Source organism: Rhinoderma darwinii, chromosome 9, assembly GCF_050947455.1.
Source record: "Rhinoderma darwinii isolate aRhiDar2 chromosome 9, aRhiDar2.hap1, whole genome shotgun sequence".
Classification (NCBI taxonomy): Eukaryota; Metazoa; Chordata; class Amphibia; order Anura; family Rhinodermatidae; genus Rhinoderma; species Rhinoderma darwinii.
Genome location: NC_134695.1, coordinates 45,620,624 through 45,642,688, shown reverse-complemented (window position 1 = coordinate 45,642,688; position 22,065 = coordinate 45,620,624). Strand labels below are relative to the sequence as shown.

Here is a 22,065-nt window from a genome sequence, read left to right as displayed (position 1 = left end):
CACTATATACAGGGGTGGGCTATATCTACAGGGGGGCTACATACATGGTTGGGCTATCTGTAGAGCTCTATATACAGGGGTGGGCTATATCTACAGGGGGCTATATACAGGGGTGGGCTATCTGTGAAACACTATATACAGGGGTGGACTATATGTGGAGCACTATATACAGGGGTGGGCTATATCTACAGGGGGCTATATACAGGGTTGGGCTATACGTGGAGCACTATATACAGGGGTGGGCTATAACTACTGGGGGCTATATACAGGGGTGGGCTATCTGTAGAGCACTATAGGGGGAGTTATTTGTGGGACACTATACAGGGGTGGTCTGTATGGGGGCACTATCTACAGGGGGCTCTATGGCAGGCACTATCTACAGGGGTCACGGTGTGTGTGTGTGTGGGACACGGTGTATGGTGCTATTATAATTAGAGGTGCAGTGTTTGGCGCTATTATATTTAGGGGCGTAGTGTGTGTTATAATGATAACTTTATATTTATTTATAGGTGCAGAAATGTTGGAAAAGTGAGAAGCTGAAGACAACTTAGCAGCAAACTGCAGAAATGGACCGGGAGAAGTCACCATAGAGGTCTGGACCAAATGGAGAAAAAGAACTAGAATCTGAGACGTCACCGGTGAGTCACTCAATGTAAATGTTCATTCTGCCTCTAATCAGTAATGTAGTCACTGTATGATCTGCAGCGAGATGATTATGATAGGATTTATTTTTTGTGAAACGGCATCTCCCAGCATATCCTTACCATTGTTCGGGCCATGCTGGGAGCTGTAGTTTTACGCCGTACACACCTATACGGCAGGGGCTTCACTAAATTGAGCTGTATTTGTGCTGGTGTTGTATATATGTAGTGAGCTTGGTTCTTGTGTTGTGTATAGAACCATATTGCTTGTGAAATGTACAAATAATTGTATGCTCGCGTTACATAAAAAGAAATGACACGTCGATTGGTAGAGAAAACAAACACGGCGAGGGGGAAGGAGATGTCGGGAAAGAGGTTGGGGGGGGGGGGCGCCAAACTGAATCTTTGCCCCGGGTGCTGGAGAACCTAGCTACGCCTCTGCCATACGTGTGCAGCATGTAATAGTCAGGGCTTCACAAACCCTGTCTCACGTTACACTTTTTTCCTATATTCCTCCGTTATTTACATATCGGTGCCGTTATATTTGGCGCCCGACATGTAAATAAGCCCCTGAACTGTCAATAGGACGTTTCTGTCTAACTAAATGTCAAGGGGGCGTGATGTCTTCGCTCCGACACTGTTCAATCAGCTACGGACAGTGTCAGGGCGGCTTGCGCTGTGTTCCCTCCCCCGAGAACGATCACAGACTGGTGGTTCTGCAGAGGGCGCGCTCTCAGTCTGCGTTTGCTCCTTTCACAAGGAGCTAGTATGGGGACGAGCGCTCATTACTACGATCGCTCGTCCTCATACATTTCTATTATGTCGGCAGTGCGTTTCCCTGTTTGCACAGGGAGATGTCCGGCTGACAACAATAATATTTTCGGCATTTAAAACTATGCGATCAGCAGATGAATAAGCGTTTCTGTGAACGCTCATTTTCCCAATAATTGGCCGGAGTAAAAGGGCCCTTAGACTGACATATAAAACGGCAATCTTTTTTAAATCCCCCTTAGATACCTTTTTTTTGTGCGTTTACTTGCGGCATACAGCTTGAACTTGTAACAGTATGAAAAGTCATTTATTTTTATTTGGCTATTACTTATTCCACATCACACCGCTTATTTTCTAAGTCGATCGTTCATCTTGCATTGCCCTTATAGAGTAAAAGTCTCTCTCATCACATGTGCTTCACATTGAGACAACCACATAGCTGAGGCACTTCTAATACTATCGGCCTGGTAAGTTCTATTCCTTAGCAACTGTTACCATGGTCACCGTGACGTACGATGATGTCACTACTCCTGAGTCATGCTTTCCTTTCCCTTGCAATCCGACAAGGTCACATCCACTTTGAAGAAAAAGGGTGAATTAACCCTGGTGTTAACATCCCCCCAATCTTGAATACTCCTTTAATAGACCACATAGCACACGTCCTGCAAACACTTATTCTTGCATGTTTCCTTATTAATTTCAGACCTGGGAGCTTTGAGTTCCCTCCCCCTTAACTACTATGCATTGGTACAGTCCAAATGCACTCTCTCACTTGATCCTGATTGGTCGCAGAATCCGCTCTACCCCCACTTTTCCCTGCAGCAGGGAGCAAGGCATTGTGGGAAACTCCCTGGTTGGTCCCTGCAGAGCATCCTCTGAGCTGCAGAGTGGGTGAAGGGAGGTAATGTATTTACATCCTATATACTATTAGTACTCTGGTATATAATACTCTCTATCTGATTTATTTCTCCGTGTTATAAATGTTATTCATGGAGAGCTCAATATTTTAAATAATTTTGTCTCGACATGGCTTGTCTGACGGAGAAATTTAGCAATCTGTATCTGCCCATAACTACTGTAAAAGTAAGCAGGACATATTAGGATTTGTAGTTCTACCACGACTGGGGATTTACATGTAGTCTGTATTATTGTTTATTATTCTGTATTATTGTTTATTATATTATAATTAAAATCGATGTGACCGTAATTATTAGTGTATTGATGTTATTTTTGGTACGTTTTTATTTTTTTTTATCTACAAACTATTATTTGAAACAGGCCTCAAAAATATTACACAAAGTATCCTTCCGGTAAGTTGTTGGTTAGCTGAAAATGTCATCAAAATCAACTCACATGTGTCTAGGAAAGTTATATCTGTAATGTGTCTACTGTTATATCTAATAGTTATGTCTGGGAAAGCTGGGTGAAAAATATGGCAGCTATAACAGTCCCTGCAGTGGCTCTCTCTATCGGAGTTCTGACTAACAGATCTACATTGTAGTGCAGATAGATATATATATGACAAGTTGAAGAAGGGGACAGCTCAAGGACTTCTATTTACGCGTGATTTTTTCCTTTTCGGTGATTCTGATACCCTCCCTGGGTCTCCTTGCTAGCTATAACTTGTGAAGGCCTCCATGGTAGCGGTAGGAAGGGCACTGGCAGAGGTGACATTGCGGTAGCTGCGGTTTACAGATGGCTGCATATGAATATCAACCCTGCATGTGCTGGAAGATATGCGATACCTTATTTCCTAACGACTTCATCCCTTTACGTCTCAGTTAAAGTAATTTGAGTTGTATCTCAATACGCAAGACCAACCCACTATGAGGGGGGATAGATGAAATCGGAGTAGAATGTGGACTGCAGCACTGAAACGAAAGCCTCCGCAGTCTGCCACACAGCTTTCCCAGACTCCTGAATGGCAAGTTTGCATAACTATACCAAGATATACCCACACAGAGGGTGCAGTAGCATTTGGGCTATGGTGCCTGATGGGGCCCAAAAGCCTCTCCACCAATGAGAAGAGCAGAATGATAAAGGGTTATGCAGAAGTGTGAAGGTCTTTCTTGATAACTTCGCCTGTCGTACCTATAGACATAGCTATATTGCTATAGAAATTACTTCTTCATTTATAAAAATATATACAATAGTAATGATGGCCTACATGGCTGATGCAGAACTAATAAAAGATTGAATAAAATTTTAACAACTTAATAAAAGAGCTAGGATTTTTACTTGTGAATTCTTCTTCTTTTTTATTATTATTATTATTATTATTATTATTATTATTCTTCGACCAATGTCTAACTTTATTATATTGCACGATTCCCCTTCTTCTATGTTTATATGTATTATTTAGTAATGTCTACTTTTGTTACTCAATTTCCTGTCTACAAGCATCAGTATATTTGTTTGTATCTTGTTATGTTTCTGTAGTTTCTATATTGTAACATGTTTTGAATTTTGTCTCAGAAATGGTATAAATTGTATATACAGGTAAATATATATATATATATACGTTAAGGAGATAATCTACAAAATAAAAATCTATCTACTAGAAAAAAAAAAATTCTGATCGCCAAATAAGTGAATTCCTATTAGTACTTTGCATAATTGTATATTAATAGATCCATTTAAAGTTCTTGCTGTGCCCAGGGAATGTACAAAGACAATAGAAGCAATGGGACTGCGGTTTAAGTGCCACAGAAATCTCATTAATTGAAATAGCATCCGGATGTCTATGCCAAGATTGAAGGCATTATATGAAAACTGAAATAGTCATAGGCTATATTTATCAAATAGTGAATCAAACAAGGATAACCAGGATCAGTTAATAGCAGTCTTCTGCCATTGTATATATTAGGTAAACACAATTAAGGCCACGATCACACGTGTAGTTTTGATGCAGTTTTTGGCAGTTTTTTTTTTAGCCAAAACCAAAAGAGGAGCCAAAAGGAAGGAAGGATTTAAAGAAAAGACAGATGCATCTTTTTTGTGTGTCCACTCCTGTGTTTGGCTAAAAAAAACGGACCCAAAGAACTGCCGCAAAAACTGCGTCCAAAAATGTGTGTGTGATCATGGCCTAAATTCATTAATTTAGAAAATATATACATATAAGTAAATATAACATCAACTATCACATTGAGAAGTCAAACCATTCCATATATTGCTTTACAACAAGTGGAGAATGCTGTAACTTGTTTCAGTGTTCCAATAGAGCAGTGACCCCTTCTTTCAGCATTGGGGAACCCCTGGAAAAAATGTCTTATCTCGGGGAACCCCTACCAATTATTTTTTTTCAAAACAGAAAAAAAGGTTAACCACAAGTAATATGCACGTAATATCTCCCTTGCAGCATAGCTCCCCCATTCCACTCTTACCGCAAAGCACCCCCACCCACCTACAACATAGCTCTCCTATTCCACCCCTTACAGCATAGCTCCCCCATCCTTCCCTTAGAGCATAATGCCCCCATCCCCCTACAGCATAGATCCCGCATTCTTCCCCCTTACAGCATAGTTTCCCCATCCCCCTACAGCATAGCTCTCCAATTCCCCCCTTACAAGCATAGCTTCCCTACCCCCATCTCTTGATGAACAGCTAGCTCCATCACCGCTCGCTTGCAGCAAAGCATAGGCTTTACTTTTTCATAATTTTTAGTCTCTCCCACCGCGGTCCGATCATTGCAGAAGCCCCGATGAGGTCCCACAGAACCCTGAGTTCTGAAGATCCCCGGTTGAGAAATGCTGCAATAGAGTATAAATGTTTAAAAAGAATTACCAGAAATGTTATATAAAAGGTCATTTAGTTCACATGTAAAATTTGAGAAAACGGCTTTCTTGTTTGCGGAGTTATCAGTGCTATAAGTTATAGGCGCAAAGCCCATCTGTTACTTTATCACCATGACATCTCTCGTGTGGGCTTTGGCTTTGTTCAAGTCATATGGATGACCATCTAAGAGCTGGGACCCCCCACAGATCCTGAGAATCCTGAAAGTCTCAGCATTAGATGGAGAAATGAATGAGTTATTGAAATCTATAATTAAGAACAACCTTATGTTTCCATAACTAGTAGCCATTGAAGGTCAGGACTGTGACTTTCTCCTTCTCAGAATCACTAGGGGTCCAAGCTGCCAAATCTGTTCTGATTGACAGGTTGTCAATGTTTTTTTGGGGACAACTCATTTAAAGGGAAAGTGTCATCAGGAGATTACCTATTGTTGAAATCACATTTTTATATTCAACATATTAAATTTTTTCTTTTTTTTTACATATATTATGTCATTATCTATATTGAAAAAATAATCCTAAAATATTGCAGTTTTCACTATGAGGCTTTACTATCAGGCTCAGCGCTGAAGAACTCACTAATGCAATGGGAAAATATTTCTTTCCCTGTAGGCTATGATCACTGACAGGTGGCAATGACGTGACATCTCAAAGGCATTAGTCAACTTGTAAAATAGCAAAAATTAAGATTTATAACATTATTTGCATCAATTCTACAGACATGAATCCACGTGTTTATGTAACTAATACTATACCTTTGTAGAAAACAAGATTTCCTCTCATATCTATTTCTGTCCTAATGCTGAGTGCAAACTATTGTATCAGCCATGTCAGGCTGGGGAGAAGCTGACGGCAGCAGCTTCATAAATAATGGGCTGTAGAAGTATGCCCTGTAACATGGTAATATCTCCTGATATCTTTGTTTTGGAGAGGCTCCTGATTGTTGGATTAGTGATCCTTAAAGGGTATGTATCACCTATATATATTTTTTCTTAATTAAAACTAGATAGTGAAACTTAATCTTTTTTTAATTTGTAGATTTTTTAAATTCTATTTTCTGTACATGATTATGGGGTCTGATCAGCTACCTTATCTGAGCTGCTTTCAACAGCATTCAGGACTCATTTACACGAGCGTAATATACGCGCGTGCAACGCGCGTGCTTTTCACGCATGTCGTACGCACCTATATTACTCTATGGGGCAGTGCAGACAATGCGTGAATTTTGCGCAGCGCGAGTGCGTTGCGTAAAACTCACGACATGTTCTATAATCGTGCGTTTTTCGCGCATCACGCACCCATTGAAGTCAATGGGTGCGTGAAAACCACGAAGGTCGCACGGAAGCACTTCCGTGCGAACTGCGTGATTCGCGCAAGAGCTGTCAAACTGAATGTAAACAGAAAAGCACCACGTGCTTTTCTGTTTACAAACATCCGAACGGAGTGTCTTAGAGATGAGCGAACCGAACTTCACCGGGTTCGGCCGAACTCGTTTTGACCGAACCCGGCAGGAGACAGTCACTGTCCAGGGTGCTGAAAGAGTTAAACTGGTTCAGCACCCTGGACAGTGACTTCCGATCCCAATATACGTGAACGTGTAAAAAAAAAAAAGTTCTGACTTACCGATAACTCCCGGCTTCTTCCTCCAGTCTGACCTCCCGGGATGACAATTCAGTCCAAGTGACAGCTGCAGCCAATCACAAGCCAAGCACAGCCTGCAGCGGTCACATAGACTGCCGCGTCATCCAGTGAGGTGGGGCCAGATGTCAAGAGAGGCGCGTCACCAAGGACGCGTCACCAAGGCAACGGCCGGGAAGTTCTCGGTAAGTACGAACCTCTTTTTTTTTAAACAGGTTTCTCGATATGGTGATCGGAATTCACTGTCGAGGGTGCTGAAAGAGTTACTGCTGATCAGTTAACTCTTTCAGCACCCAGGACAGTGACTGACGTCGACTAGCCTCATCTCTATGATGGCGGCTGCGCGAAAATCACGCAGCCGCGCATCATACACTGATGGCACACGGAGCTGTCAAGTGCCTTTTGCGCACGCAAAACGCTGCGTTTTTTTGCGTGCGCAAAACGCACATGCTCGTGTAAATCAGGCCTAAGACATATGCTTAACAGCAGCCACATGAACCATAGAAACCTGTGAACAGAAGGGTATCCATTGACTTCTATGGGAGAGTGTTATGGGCATGCTCTGTGACCTGTGCAGAGGTCATTGTGCAGGAAGGGATAGGAGGGGAGCTGTGTCCATCATCTATTGTCAATGGTGAATCCTGTATTATCTATATAGAGGTGTTACCTTTGAAATCTTGTGATGATAATAAGATGACTGCTGAGAAGTGATCTCTACAGAACAGGAAGTGTGAGTCTATTGTGAGAGAGTGAAAACTGCAAGATTTTAGGACTATTTTTAATATAGGTAATAACATGGAAAATAAATAAAAATCACCAAAAATTCTCATAAGATATGTATCGGTCATTTTGTGATTACACATTGTACATATTAATAAACTGAATAGTGTGTATTAATATGTAAATTATGTGCATTTAAATGTTAATTAGGTGATCACAGTGCTGTGGGAATAAGAGGACAGCCCATGAGGAACAAAATTCAGGTTGCAGAGGGCTGTAGATTTTGTCAGACGCGCACTACATTGTTCTGCTTTATATTGTAAGAGTACACAGACATTTTGAGGCCATAGATGACTAAGGTGGTGTCTAAGGAGCCAGACAATCTGTGTTCAGGCTCCTAAGAAGTATTGGTGCACAGGCCCGGCACTAAACTAGTGGGTGCAATGGCGGCTACTAAAAAGCCTCCCATAGGGGGTTGGAAAATATCTTTCTTCATATGAGCAGAGCTGAGTGATGGGTTTCTTGACTCAACTCTGGTGCTCTGTTTGGCACTTGAGTCAGCTATTTGTTACATGTAATTGGACCCGCTAGTTTAGCTTTGGCAAGATAACCAAATCTAAACTGAGCCTGTTCTAGTGAGTTTTTTTTATACTGACTTGCTGGATGTTACAGGATGCTTCATATAGACCAGTGCTTCCCAAATTGTGAGGCAAGCTTTACTATTGACCCTCAATAGTTGATCCCCCCCAATAGTTGGTGAGTTTTGACTATATGCTAATCTCTCCTGCTGCACGTCTTTCTATTGATACAGTAATCTCTTATTTAGCAACATAATTGTTGAATGTAAATGTAAAAATAAAAGATAACTTGCTTACACTTTTCAATTTTGTCTTGGACTTCAACCACTGGTAAGGCCCTGATGTCTGTTTAGTGAGGTCCCAATGGAAAAAGATTGAGAAGCCCTGACATAGACCAATACAGTGCAGACGCTGCAGATAATTTGGAAATCCTTCCTTTAAGCCTCTAGGATTTCATTGATTGTCCTCCAAAGACCTGTGTACGTGTGTAGATAAAGACTTTGTTGAAAATATTAAATGACGCACAATCTAAGCTTCCACAGAGTAATCGACAGCACTTATGTCTTGCTGCAAAAATGGGATAACCTTAATCCCGTCGTGCAACGTTTCGACATCACACCTATTCTCAAGCACATGCTTGAGAAACGCTGTTGAGTAGAAACATTTCATGAAGACATCAGTGTTGTCTGTTACTCTGTTGGTGGATATTGTGTCATGGTGAGTTGGACGGAGCCCCCCCGTTTGTCTTGCACCACGCATACTATTGTGACTTTGGATGCTGCTCTTTTTGTTCTTTTTGCACAAACTGAGCAGTTTTAAATCATTTATACTTTACTTTTTTTTTTACTGCTCAGATACTAAATAGAACTATTGTTTTCAGCTACAGTAGAATCAACAGGAATTCAATATGGAAGCCAAGCCACGTACTACAAGCTTGAAGAAGACTGACAAGGGCAGCCCTGCTCCAGGAGGAGAAAAGAAAGAAGGGTCCATTAAAGAACAGTCTAATCCCTCATCTAAGAAGACAACAACTGGAGACACTGCACCAGTCCATCATGAAAGCCCAAAACCTACAGTACCTGAGCCTCAAGGGCCACCAGCAACAACAGAGAACAAAACCAATGGGGAGGATGAGGAGGCTTCCAATGGGGCTGCAGAGGGTTCTGGATACGAGGGCCTAAAACCAATATTAGTGGCTGCAGGAGTGGCTGTTGCTGCCATTGCCGTTATTGTGGGTGTTGTATTCTTGGCCCGGAAAAAATGAACTGTTGGTTGTGTGTAGGCAAAAATTGATCCAAGCAGGGGCTAATATGTACAGTTTCTTCAGAGAACGTCGCATGTCTCAGATTTGTTCTTTCGTCACCACATGCAGCCATTCAGTTGTCAGGAAAATGATGATCACAGGGAAAACAACAATTTGTGGGCTACCGCTATGTGTTAGAAAGTTGAATATGACTGCCTGGCATAAACCACTCGGCAAACAATGGACATAATTCCGGTCTGGAGGGCGTTGTTTCTTCCATGTAACATTTCATTATGTTTCTTCTTTTATTCCATGTTTCCATTGTCGATTTTTAGATTTTTGGGCATCCAAGATCTGTCATGTTCACAAATTTGAATGGACATTGCCCACGTTCCCCTTAACGTTTTCCATTCCTTTTCATGTCCATATACTGGCCAGTTGTCCACGCTATTCTTCGAAAGCCCTTCTAGATATGTTCATGATGTTCTTATACCAATAAGGCATATCCTGCATATTAGTCCTTGCCAGGCTCTGCACCATATTTAATTAAACTTGTTATTCATGCCACATGTCGCTTGTCTGACTTTTGACATCTTTCTTCCCCCCTGATGTCTATGTTTTCTATCAATGTTCCTCAACAATTTAGATTTGCCATTGGAAATCTCGCACTTACTTAGCAATCGTAACTTAATATTCCTCCTTATTAGAGCTACAAACATTGGCGCCAAAATATATAATTGTGGTTGTTGTAAAAATGAGGCTAAGTGATATGAGGCAACCTAGAAATAGTCAGCAGATGTGGCTTATATGATTATTCAATTTATCCTTTACATAATGGATGAGTGTATTAGGTATTTTTAGGTAGCTATCTCATTTCACGACGGCATCTCTTCTACTTGGGTACATGACATTTCTGAAGTATAATAGCAATCACCTCTTCCAGATTTCAATGTTTATCTAAAGCTATATCCACGTTCATAGCAACAGTATGTGTACACATATAATGGGGGATGGCAAGAGAGCGTTCTCAGGAAAAAAAATTATGTCAACTGCAATAGCCGATCAAAAGCTGTGATCGTTCTAGATTCAGGACAGTCAAAAAGCCACAAATGTCATGAAAAGGGCCACAGAAGTGATTGCCTTATCTGATGTGGTCTGGTTATTGTGTTCTGCTGCCAGATCATGACTAGCTTGGCTTGTGACCTATGACCCGTTTTTTCCATAATTGAGATACTTTTGGGGATATAACAATACAACTTGAATAGTATTGGCTTTATTAGTGTATGTACCGATGTGCCCACCCTTTCTTTTGCTTGAATTGCGTTAAGTTATACAATTAGTCATGATACCAATTTAATACAATTTTGCGTCATACAGTAAAAAAATATAATTAAAAAGAAAAAAAAAAGGGAGTCTATGCATCAGAGGCCTCCATTACAGCCATCCAGTAAAAAAAGTATAAATTAAATGTATAATTTTTTAACATGGTAGTCTATGGGTACCAGATGGCCAAGACATGCCTCTGATAGATGCCATCCGTTGCCCATAGACTCCCATGTAATAAAAAAATTATACGTCTAACGTATACATTTACTTACTGGATGGCTGTGATGTATATTTTTTTTTTAACATGGCATTCGTCGGAGGTATGTTTTTTTTTTTCTTCACACGTTTGCTTAACATTTCACACCATACATCTCAGAATATGTCAGATATAGAGAGAAAGTAAGGAAGGACACATCTGTATGGTCAAGTTGTAATCTACCGTAATGAAAGCTATACAGGTTAACACTTTCAGTGTATTCCAGTCCAGATGCTTTTTAACCAAAGCCAATGGAAGTCAATGCGGATGCCCATTTTCGTAGCAGTTAAATATTTAGTGCCCAAAATAAGTTTGCTTCTTGCACTTCTATGTTTTGGGACATTGTGCCCTGGTAAAATCCTGTTTCCGAATACATTACAATAGTAAAAGCAAGGGAATAATATACATTGCTTACCTACAGTACATATATTGAAGGCCGCTCAACTAACAGACATATGAGACTAGGCAATACATGAAATATAAAGTGACATTATTATAAGCTTCAGTCTCTAGATCCCAGGGACATCAATGTATTATACATATAGTCTTATGAGTGTGGGTTCATAGTGCTGCATGAAGGCCACAGATACATTTTGGATAAGTACCTTACACATATAATGAGCTTCCATCCAGTGAGCTCCCGACCTCCTTTAACTACTACGATTCTGATCCTATTTGTTTTTGTAAAAAAATAAATACTAAAGCGTATGTATGCAATAAAGCAGTTAGAATAAAATTACAAATGGATTGGGGCTCTGCTAGAGAATGAATTCCTACATGTGACTGTTTGTTTTAGCAGAGAGATGAGCCTTTATCTAGATGTAGTAAGCTTATCGCATCAAAAGTGGAACGGAGACATAAATTCACGACTTATAACTGCAAACCGTCATCCATTTTTAATTTTCCTGCTCCGATTGCTGCAGCGAGTGTCTGTTTCATAACATGGTTTGATAGTTAAATTATTACACAATGCACAGTTCCAAATCTTGGGAGACTTCTCGCCATAAAGACACTATACCAAATTTTTAATTGCCCTTCACAAAATATTTGGCTAGTAGTGGGGCGTTCCCACTTTTACAGCACTTAATGGAGTTGTCCGATTAGTACAACCTCTATAATAGAGGGGGTTTTTACAAAGTGCGACTTGCTCTGTAGGATTCATCAGGGGGAATTTATCGAGACTGGCATTCCTTAAGAAAGTTAAGGTAAAATGTGTCTAATTTATTAAGAGACACAAACCTCTTAATAAATTAGGGGCATCTCCGGCCGTCCATGAGCCAAAATGTGAAATCTACAGCAGCCATGAGCTAGAGTAGATTTGCTCCATAATTTACACCAGTTTCTGGCATAAATTATGATACATTTTTTGGGCCGCAGGTAGATCCACCCTGTCATTCTAAGCCCCACCCATTAAAAACGCAGTGAGCGGCACAAATGTTGTAATTTTTAAACTTTTGTGCCGTTTGTAACTTTTCTACGCCAGGAAACTAGCGTAAAATAGTGAATGAATTCTTCATTGTAATACCACATTTCTCCTGTAGTGGTCACTGGTTGTTTGAGGTTTCATCTGCTGAAACTGTGGCAATCAGCTGAGATGTAGTGTGATTAAGTCAATGATATTTCAATCAATCCATCTCACAAATTACTTATTCCTTCCAAAATGTTACCTACCTTTTGTATACAGCTCACTGTCATGCTATGTCACAGGTAATGAAGGATTTATGGATGTGTCACAGGAGGCAAAACTTTGCAGGATACATAACAAAATATATTGAGCAATAACCTGTTCCCTATACAGCCTGGACTCATGTATTGTGCAGAATCCCTTAGCAGTAAATTATTGATAAAGCATTGTTATACTGTAGCTTCTGTTGGGAAAACCTGAGATCATCATAATGATTATTATACAAGTATTAGGCCTCATTTACACGAGCGTATTATACGCGCGTGCGACGCGCGTGCTTTTCACGCGTGTCGTACGCACCTATAATAGTCTATGGGGCTGTTTAGACGATGCGTGAATTTTGCGCAGCGTGAGTGCGTTGCGTAAAACTCACGACATGTTCTATATTCTTGCGTTTTTCACGCAACACGCACCCATTGACTTCAATGGGTGCGTGAAAACAACGCATGCCACACTGACGGTCCTGCGTTGCATGCGCGAAAATCACGCAAGAGCTGTCAAAAGGATGAATGTAAACAGAAAAGCACCACGTGCTTTTCTGGTTACAAACATCCAAACGGAGTGTCAAATTAGAGATGAGCGCACCGAACTTCACCGGGTTCGGCCGAACTCGTTTTAACCGAACCCGGCAAAAAATGTTCGGGTACGCGACGTCAGGAGACAGTCACTGCCCACGGTGCTGAAAGACTTAAACTGTTTCAGCACCATGGACAGTGACTTTCGATCACAATATACATATACGTGTAAAAAAAAAAAGAAGTTCTGACTTACCGATAACTCCCGGCTTCTTCCTCCAGTCCGACCTCCCGGGATGACAATTCAGGCCAAGTGACAGCTGCAGCCAATCACAGGCCAAGCACAGGCTGCAGCCAATCACAGGCTGCAGCGGTCTCATGGCCTGCCGCGTCATCCTGGGAGGTGGGGCCGGATGACAAGAGAGGGACGCGTCACCAAGGCAACGGCCGGGAGACCGGACTGGAGGAAGCAGGCAGTTCATGGTAAGTGTGAACGTCTTTTTTTATTCACAGGTTGGTGTAGATTGTGATCGGCATTCACTGTCGAGGGTGCTGAAAGAGTTACTGCCGATCAGTTAGCTCTTTCAGCACCTTGGACAGTGACGGGCGTCGACTAGCCTCATCTCTATGATGGCGGCTGCGCGAAAATCACGCAGCCGCGCATCATACACGGATGACACACGGAGCTGTCAATTGCCTTTTGCGCACGCAAAACGCAGCGTTTTTTTGCGTGCGCAAAACGCACACGCTCGTGTAAATGAGGCCTTAGATGTAGCAGAATGAATCCACATGCAAGTGGCCTTTTTGTAAGACTATAGACAGTGACTAAGGCCTTGTTCACACAGTGCAGATTTGCTGCAGATTTTGTTTGCATTTTTTTAAGCCAAAACCAGAATTAGATCCAGGAAAGCAGACCTATAAGGCCTTTCTTTGTATATTTCTTCTGTTTAGGTCCCGTTCCTGGTTTTGGCTTAAAAAAAATACGTGTAAAATCTGCAGCAAATCTGTACTGTGTGAACAAGGCCTAACTCTTCAGTAGGCCAGCAGATTCCATATAGTGGTGCCTTGTTTTTTTACACTTGGATGTTTACTGTATTCAACACTGTAAAAGGGGTCGTATTTAATGGAGTTCACTGGGCTAGTGTCCCCCACTATCACTATCTCATTTTATTAGGGTCACTGGGGTTATGCCTAGGTCCCCCACCTTTTACCTTGTATTACGCTTTTCTAATTGCGTTATTAACTAAGTGTGTGTGCGCGGTGATTCACGACACAAGTGTATAGTAAATAAATGTTTAGTACCAACACAAAATCACACTCAGTTATCAAACACCAAATACACAAATATATATTCACGGTATAATATCAGTATACCACAATACACGTAATAACTATTAATATGTATTGAGCACACTGACACTACGCATGGCACAGTACTATATTACAATACTATCCTGTACCTAAACATACATATAAAATACGGTACACTCACACTCGCTTCCCACGCCCACCTGACTCTAAGGGTATGTTCACACGCAAACTCAAAAACGTCTGAAAATACGGAGCTCTTTTCAAGGGAAAACAGCTCCTGATTTTCAGACGTTTTTTTAAGCCACTCGCGTTTTTTACGGACGTTTTTGGAGCAGTTTTCTATAGAGTCTATGAAAATCGGCTCCAAAAACATCCCAAGAAGTGACCTGCACTTCTTTTTCAAAACGGCCGCGTAAAAAAACTGCCCATCGGAACAGAACTCAGTTTTTCCCATTGCAATCAATGGGCAGATGTTTGGAGGCGTTCTGCTTCCGATTTTTTATCCATTTTTCGGGCGTTTACGGCTGAAAATAGGCCGTGTGAACATACCCTTACTGTCCCTGTTACTAATGGGTTAACTTTTGTACGGTTGGGGTAAAGAGATTTGTCCAGGGGAAGTGAAGGGTTAAATACCAGGGGAAAAGTGTAGGCTAGTGCGTGCAGTAAATGTGCAGGTTCGGGGAGGTAAAGGGTTACCAGGGGATGTGCAGGTAGTGCAGAAAAGGGTAACCAGGGGAATGTGCAGGCTATTGTAGTAGGGGTTAAATATAATATACTGGGCTAGGAGGGGAGGTAAAGGTTTACCAGGGGAGTGTGCTGGTAGGTAAAGAGTTAACCAGCTCATTGTACAGTATAGGGGAGCGGTAAAGGGTTAACCAATGCTAGTTGTAAAGGTTAACCAGCTCGTTGTATAGGGGAGCTCGTTATCCAGGGGAGAGAGATAGTTAAGTGCACGTGGGGGTTGATACTTATTTGTTGGTGGCACCGTGATGCTCGTGCAGGGGTCAATTGGTGGTGGGAGCAGGTCAGGGAGACCCTCCATTGGTGGTGGGAACAGCAGAGTTAGAGAGCTCCTTCGTTGGTGGTGGGAGCAGGAAAAGAGAGAGAAGTGTAGGACTCTGGTGACATCACTGTGCCAACGGGGGGGAGGCCGTGGGAACCTCCTGTGACATGGGGGTGCATCACAGGATGTGTCCACTGTTTATGGCTTCCCCCCTGGAGGGTAGGAGGCAAGTGAATACACACCTATGTCTGGTGGTACAATATATATATGTATGTATATATATCTACATATATAGAAGAAATCCCACAGCACTCCGATGAATCAAAAAAGGTGTCGTTTTATTCAGTCAACAAAGCTGCAACATTTCCGTCCTGCTATAGGACCTTTTTCATGCATATAGCAGGATAAAAACGTTGCAGCTTTGTTGACTGAATAAAACGACACCTTTTTTGATTCATCCGAGTGCTGCGGGATTTCTTCTATTTATATCTCAAAATCCACAGATCGGGATTGCCTGCTTGCACCCATTACCATTTGGAATTTGACGTTGAGTGCTGCTTATTTCTATTTGTATATCTACATATATATGTATATAAATATTTAAAACACTTCGCTTTACAAACACCCCCTGCTATAGATGTCCATACAAAATACTTCTTGGCATTATGTATGTGGCTCTTATCTTCTCACTTTTGTTAATGTGATAAACGATGTAACACTATGGATATCACATTTTTGGATATGAGCAGGGTCATATACAAATACAGTACATTGGATACAAAAATCACAAATCATTCATTTACAAGTTGTTCTTCCAGATTTAAAGGGCAACTGTCATGACTTTTTAGCCTCCTAAACCGCCACCATGCCGTAATCTGATGTTTATAGTTAGGCAGTCCGGTCCCTAGGCGCGCCTTTCCTGGCTTGATTGACATCCCGCAGGAAGGGCGTGTACCCGACTATCCAGCACTGGGCTACGCCCCGATGACTCTTCACAGGTAATTTGCATACAGCGCGCGCTGTTTTGTAAGTTGATTTTTTTCGGTTATTCTGCATCAGCCAGTATATACAGGAGCATTTTTATAAACATATGTACATCAGGTATTACGGCATGGGGGCTGAAAAGTCATGACAGTTTCCCTTTAAAAAGATATATAGAAATTCACATAGAAATGTAAATTCTCACCACTTGTCCTACTAGTAGTTTTTATTGTGTTCCTGTGACTCCGTTGCAAGAATATACAACATGTCATGGTATGAAATGTGTCTGGGGCCGTATGAGCCATTTCATAGCAGATAGTAAAAGTATCATGCAACAAATTGTGATGCTAATGGTGGGAATTGAGGAGGGAATGAGCCACTGCTGTTCAAACAAGCAGATGGATCTGAAGCTAAAAGCCATAGATTCTGCGGACTAGGTATTAAAACTATGGGGTGCAACATGTGACACTGAACAGCCAGCGTCATTGTAACAATGTCAGGCGTGTAGCCGAGTCTTCTTCATATACTATACATTCACATATTCTTATAAAATAAACATTCTGGTTTTAAGATCAATGTCATGTAAAGAGAATAAAACAACAATAAATATTCTATGTATTGACTGTTAGTTATTTTGTCGCATTAAATCCTACATAAAGATGTAGTGCTGCTGAGTTTGTCCATGCAGCAGAGCTGACTTTTAGCATGCCTTCGTACCTGTGGTATTCTATAGTGGTGAAGGTAACTACCAGTCTGAGGCCTCATGCACACGACCGTAGATTTCGTCCGTAATTACGGTCCGTATTTATGGACCCATTCATTTCTATAGCTGACGGACACCTTTGCGTATATTTACGGGAAGCTGTCCGTGACATAGAAAGGCTCCACAAAAGATAGGATATTTTTTTGCTTTTTATGGATGGTGCTCCCATATTTATATGGGAGCACAGCCCGCAAATGCGGGTGGCTGTCCGCGGCCGTCATTCCAGGTACAGTCATGTGCAAGGGGCCTTAAAGGAACACTCCAGTAAAATGTTTTATCTTTGCCCCAGTTTGGAAATGTACATCTGGTAAAAGGTAGGGCAGGTAATCCCATTACCGGGTGCTTTATTGCCGAACTATCTTCTTTGTTCCGGGCTTTTGTTATCTCATGTGACGCGCATTGTGACTGTCCGAATCCTACAGCATCTGCTGCGTGGACCGCATTCACTTTCTTTGTGCATTCCTATGAGACCTGCTCAATGTGATTCACAAAAGAATGCATAGAGAAAGTGACTCCCGGTCCATACAGCACACGCTGTATGATTCGGACAGTCAAAGTGCGCACCCCATGACATAACGGAACAGAGAAGATAGTGCCCGGTAAGAGAATTAGCTGCCCTAGCTTTTACCCGGTGTACTTTCCAAATGGGGGCAAAGATAAAACATTTTACCGGAGAGCTGCTTTATATGACTAGTTCAGTCCTGCTACATCTTTTAGTCCATTTACATGAGAGAGAAAACAAGCTATGTTAAGGAATGTAAACATATAGTACAGTGTGAGATATATAGTATTGTATATTATTCTATACTATAGTGTGACTGTATAAGATCAATCATGCCGTGTCATTTAGGATTGGTTCTGAGTATTCTTGGTTCTTAGTTCTACTTTTACATGCTTTCAAATATTTTATTTGCCAGTTTACTTCTGTAAGATGTTCACATCCAAAAATATTGCTTGATGTTGTACAAATAACTTATACATCATAAAAGCAGCAATGTAGCCCTCTAAGCCCGTACCTTTAAGAATATAGACTATGGCTGAGATACGATGTTGGAGGTAACTCATGAACTGAAGGGTCACTTTCACAAAAATATCATTTCAGCTCCCAAAATACCTGCCTCAGCTTTTAGTTGAATGCAGTTAAAGGGGTTCATTTGCTTTAGCAATGAAAGAGTATAACGTTTATCATGTATTCTCCATGGTAATGCAGTCCTCCTGGAGCCAAGACCCGGGGTTCTGTGCTGTTAAAAGGGTGACCTTCAATTAGCTGGAGCAGAGAACGACTACAAAGAGCATCTCTCTCTGTAGGACCCGGCATGTCCATGCATTACACAGACAGCAGATTGATTTCAAAGAGCACCATGTAATGCGTCATTTCTCCTGTGGTGGTGCTGCAGGGGAATTGAACACTTGCTGCCGGGATCTGCAGATTTCAGCTGATCGCTAAGGGTATGTGCACACACACTAATTACGTCCGTAATTGACGGACGTATTTCGGCCGCAAGTCCCGGACCGAACACAGTGCAAGGAGCCGGGCTCCTAGCATCATACTTATGTACGATGCTAGGAGTCCCTGCCTCGCTGCAGGACAACTGTCCCGTAGTATAATCATGTTTACAGTACGGGACAGTTGTCCTGCAGCGAGGCAGTGACTCCTAGCATCGTACATAAGTATGATGCTAGGAGCCCGGCTCCCTGCACTGTGTTCGGTCCGGGACTTGCGGCCGAAATACGTCCGTCAATTACGGACGTAATTAGTGTGTGTGCACATACCCTAAGGGTTCTAGCAGCAGAATAAATAAATTTGCTTTACATCCATTGAAACAAAATGTAATCCTCATCTTCTCCAATTTATCTTTCTTTGCCTTTGATGGTTTGTCTCTCACATTTATGTTTATCACAAGGGAAACTGTGTGACTGTGATGCGTGTAACGGATTTCCTAACACTTCTGACTTTTGGCAGGAATCTATGAACATTAAACAAATGTACCTAATAAAATCTTAAACACTTATTACATGTCATTGTATGAATATTTTTGACTAATGTCTGAAGCTGACAATACATGTCAATTCAATGCCCCTGTTTAGACCAGGGTTCTGATATTTTTCACTATAAGCGTGAGTTCACACGTAGCGTAAATACTGCAGATAGCTACGGGTAAGTGTGAAACTTTTTTTTTCTGTACAGTTTCGTGCAGCAGACATTGCGGACGAAAAACTGTGCCGCAATTTTGTGTGGTTTTTCGGCCGGAACTCCCTGCTGCGCACAGGGCGGATATGCTGTGTGCTTTTAAACAGCGTATCTGCCCTGTGTGAACATACCCTATAAGTGAAGCTGTGTACTTCTCCTACACTGGACGCTGAAACCGAAGCCAGAAATCTCCAGATACCATTCAGTTATATTTAATACATTTATATACTCACAATTTATAAAATGCTTTAGGCTCTATCCACACGACAGGGTCCGAGTATCGGACCATAAAAACGGCCGTTTTGGTCCGTTTTTCTCGGCCATTTTGCATCCGTTCCGTTTCCGTTTCGGGCCATGTTTACATTTTTAACATTTTATCCAGTCTGGCGTGACCGCCACTACAGCCTGTGATTGGCTGCAGCGGTGACATGGGATGAAACGTCATCCCAGGAGGCCGGACAGGAGGAAAATGCAGGGAGTTCTGATTTTTTTATTTTTTGTTTCATTAAAACTGTATTTTGCGAGTGCCGAGCATGGTCATTCTTCAGCACTAGTCACTCACTGTCCAGGGTGCTGAAAGAGTTACCCCCGATCAGTGCAGCCCATTAACTCTTTCAGCACCCTGTACAGTGACTAGCGCTGAACAACCCTGCTCTTCCAGCACCCTGGACAGTACCATGCTCGGCGCTCGGAAACGGAAACACTGAGAAACACACAGATCCGTCAAAAACGGATGCTAAAACGGTGAAGGAAGAGTGCACGAGGCCTTAGTCTTTAAGCACAGCACTTGAATCTTCACTAACACATTAACCTTTTGTACTAAACAAGGAGTCAGGCTGAGACACTGTATGTATCCATGGTATTACTGTTCTCATTATAGTGCAAGAAACATTTCTGCAAAAAAGTAATTCCAGTAATTTCAAAAACGGCTCCAAAAATGTCCCAAGAAGTGACCTGCATTTTTTGAAAAATGGCCGCGTAAAAAAACGGCCCGTCGGGACAGAACACCATTTTTCCATTGCAATCAATGGGCAGATGTTTGGAGGCGTTCTGCTTCCGATCTTTTTGGACTTTTTCAGGCGTTTACGGCCCTGAAAATAAGCCGTGTGAACATACCCTAAGGGTATGTTCACACGCAAACTCAAAAACGTCTGAAAATACGGAGTTGTTTTCAAGGGAAAACAGCTACTGATATTCAGACGTTTTTTGTGCCACTCGCGATTTTCGCTGCGTTTTTTACACCCATTTTTGGATCTGTTTTCAATAGAGTCTATGAAAAACGGCTCCAAAAAACGGCCCAAGAAGTAACCTGCCCTTCTTTTTCCCGGCCGTTTTTTTACGCGTCCGTTTTTCAAAATGGCCGTGCAAAAAAAAGGCCCTTCGGAACAGAACGCCGTTTTTCCCATTGAAATCAATGGGCAGATGTTTGGAGGCGTTCTGCTTCCAATTCCATGCCCATTTTTCGCCCGTTTACGGCCCGAAAAACGGCCGGAAGTAAGCCGTGTGAACATACCCTAAGGTTTTTTTTTTCTGAGTTGCATTTTTTGCAGAGGAATCGCTTCTTTTCCAAAGCAAAATGAATGAATTGAATGGGGAGAACCCGCAACAAATAAGCAGCGTTTACACAAATACAATTAACATGCTGCGGATTAAAAAAACGCACGGCAGGTAAATTTCTGAGCGTTTTTTCCACTCAGGATTTACGCAGAGTGTAGATGAGATTTGTTCAAATGTCATTTACTTTGCTGCTACTGTATTATGCCGCAGATTTTCCGCAACTAAATCACGGTCGTATGTATTAGCATGTTTTATACTATCATTATTTGCTGATCCGCATTTGAGGATAGTATACAGCCGCAAATGCATGGTCGTGTGCATGAGGCTTCAGTCTGTTTGCAACTTTCTAAATACCTTTTATGAAAAAATATTTTTACTTTTTCAGATACAGCTGCTTTGTATCCTGTATACAGAGCAGCTGTATCTAACGCTGAAACCTGTCTCCGTCAGGTCAGCACCACTGATGGTGACGGGTTCCGTGTCAGCGGGTTCTGCGTGTCAAAGGGTACCGATCACATCTAAGTTCATAACTTCAGGTCTCAGTGCAAGATACAGCTGCTCTGTATACAGGATACAAAGCAGCTGTATCTCAAAAAGTTACAATTATTTCTAATAAAAAAGTATTTCTGAAGTTGCACCAAACACTCTGACTGCAGGATTGGACTACACAGGGTCTGCTTGTTGTCTGTTACAGTGGATACACATAGGTCTCCACACAACACAGTAGCACATTTTTAATGAAGTCTATTTGCAAAGTTGCTTCATTTTTCATTGTGATGCTTTGGCAAAATAAAAAAATTGATTGCGAAGGTGCCATATCCTTAAAGGGGTTGTCCACTACCGGACAACTGATGACCTATCCACTGAATAGGTCACCAGTATATGATCTGTAGGGGTCTGAAACCCGGATCCCATACCGATCAGCTGCTCCGGTGGCCCCCGGGCGCCGGACGTCCATGCCAGAAGCAGCTGGCTCCAGTCACGGAATAGCAGCTGAGCTGCAGCTCTGCTCCTAGTCAAGTAAATAGCAGAGCTACAGTTCTGCAGCACAGCCGCTATGCAATGTACGGAGCTAATTGCTCCGTAAATTGCATAC

The 22,065-nt window shown here is 41.8% G+C and overlaps 1 long non-coding RNA gene across 1 annotated transcript; it reads left to right on the top strand.

Annotated features, from left to right (window-relative positions):
- Window positions 1-1,954: 1,954 nt before the first annotated feature.
- LOC142660757 (uncharacterized) lies at window positions 1,955-9,951 on the top strand. Its single transcript, XR_012850562.1, has 2 exons — window positions 1,955-2,313; window positions 9,020-9,951. It is a non-coding gene; the product is annotated as an uncharacterized LOC142660757 (long non-coding RNA).
- Window positions 9,952-22,065: the final 12,114 nt, after the last annotated feature.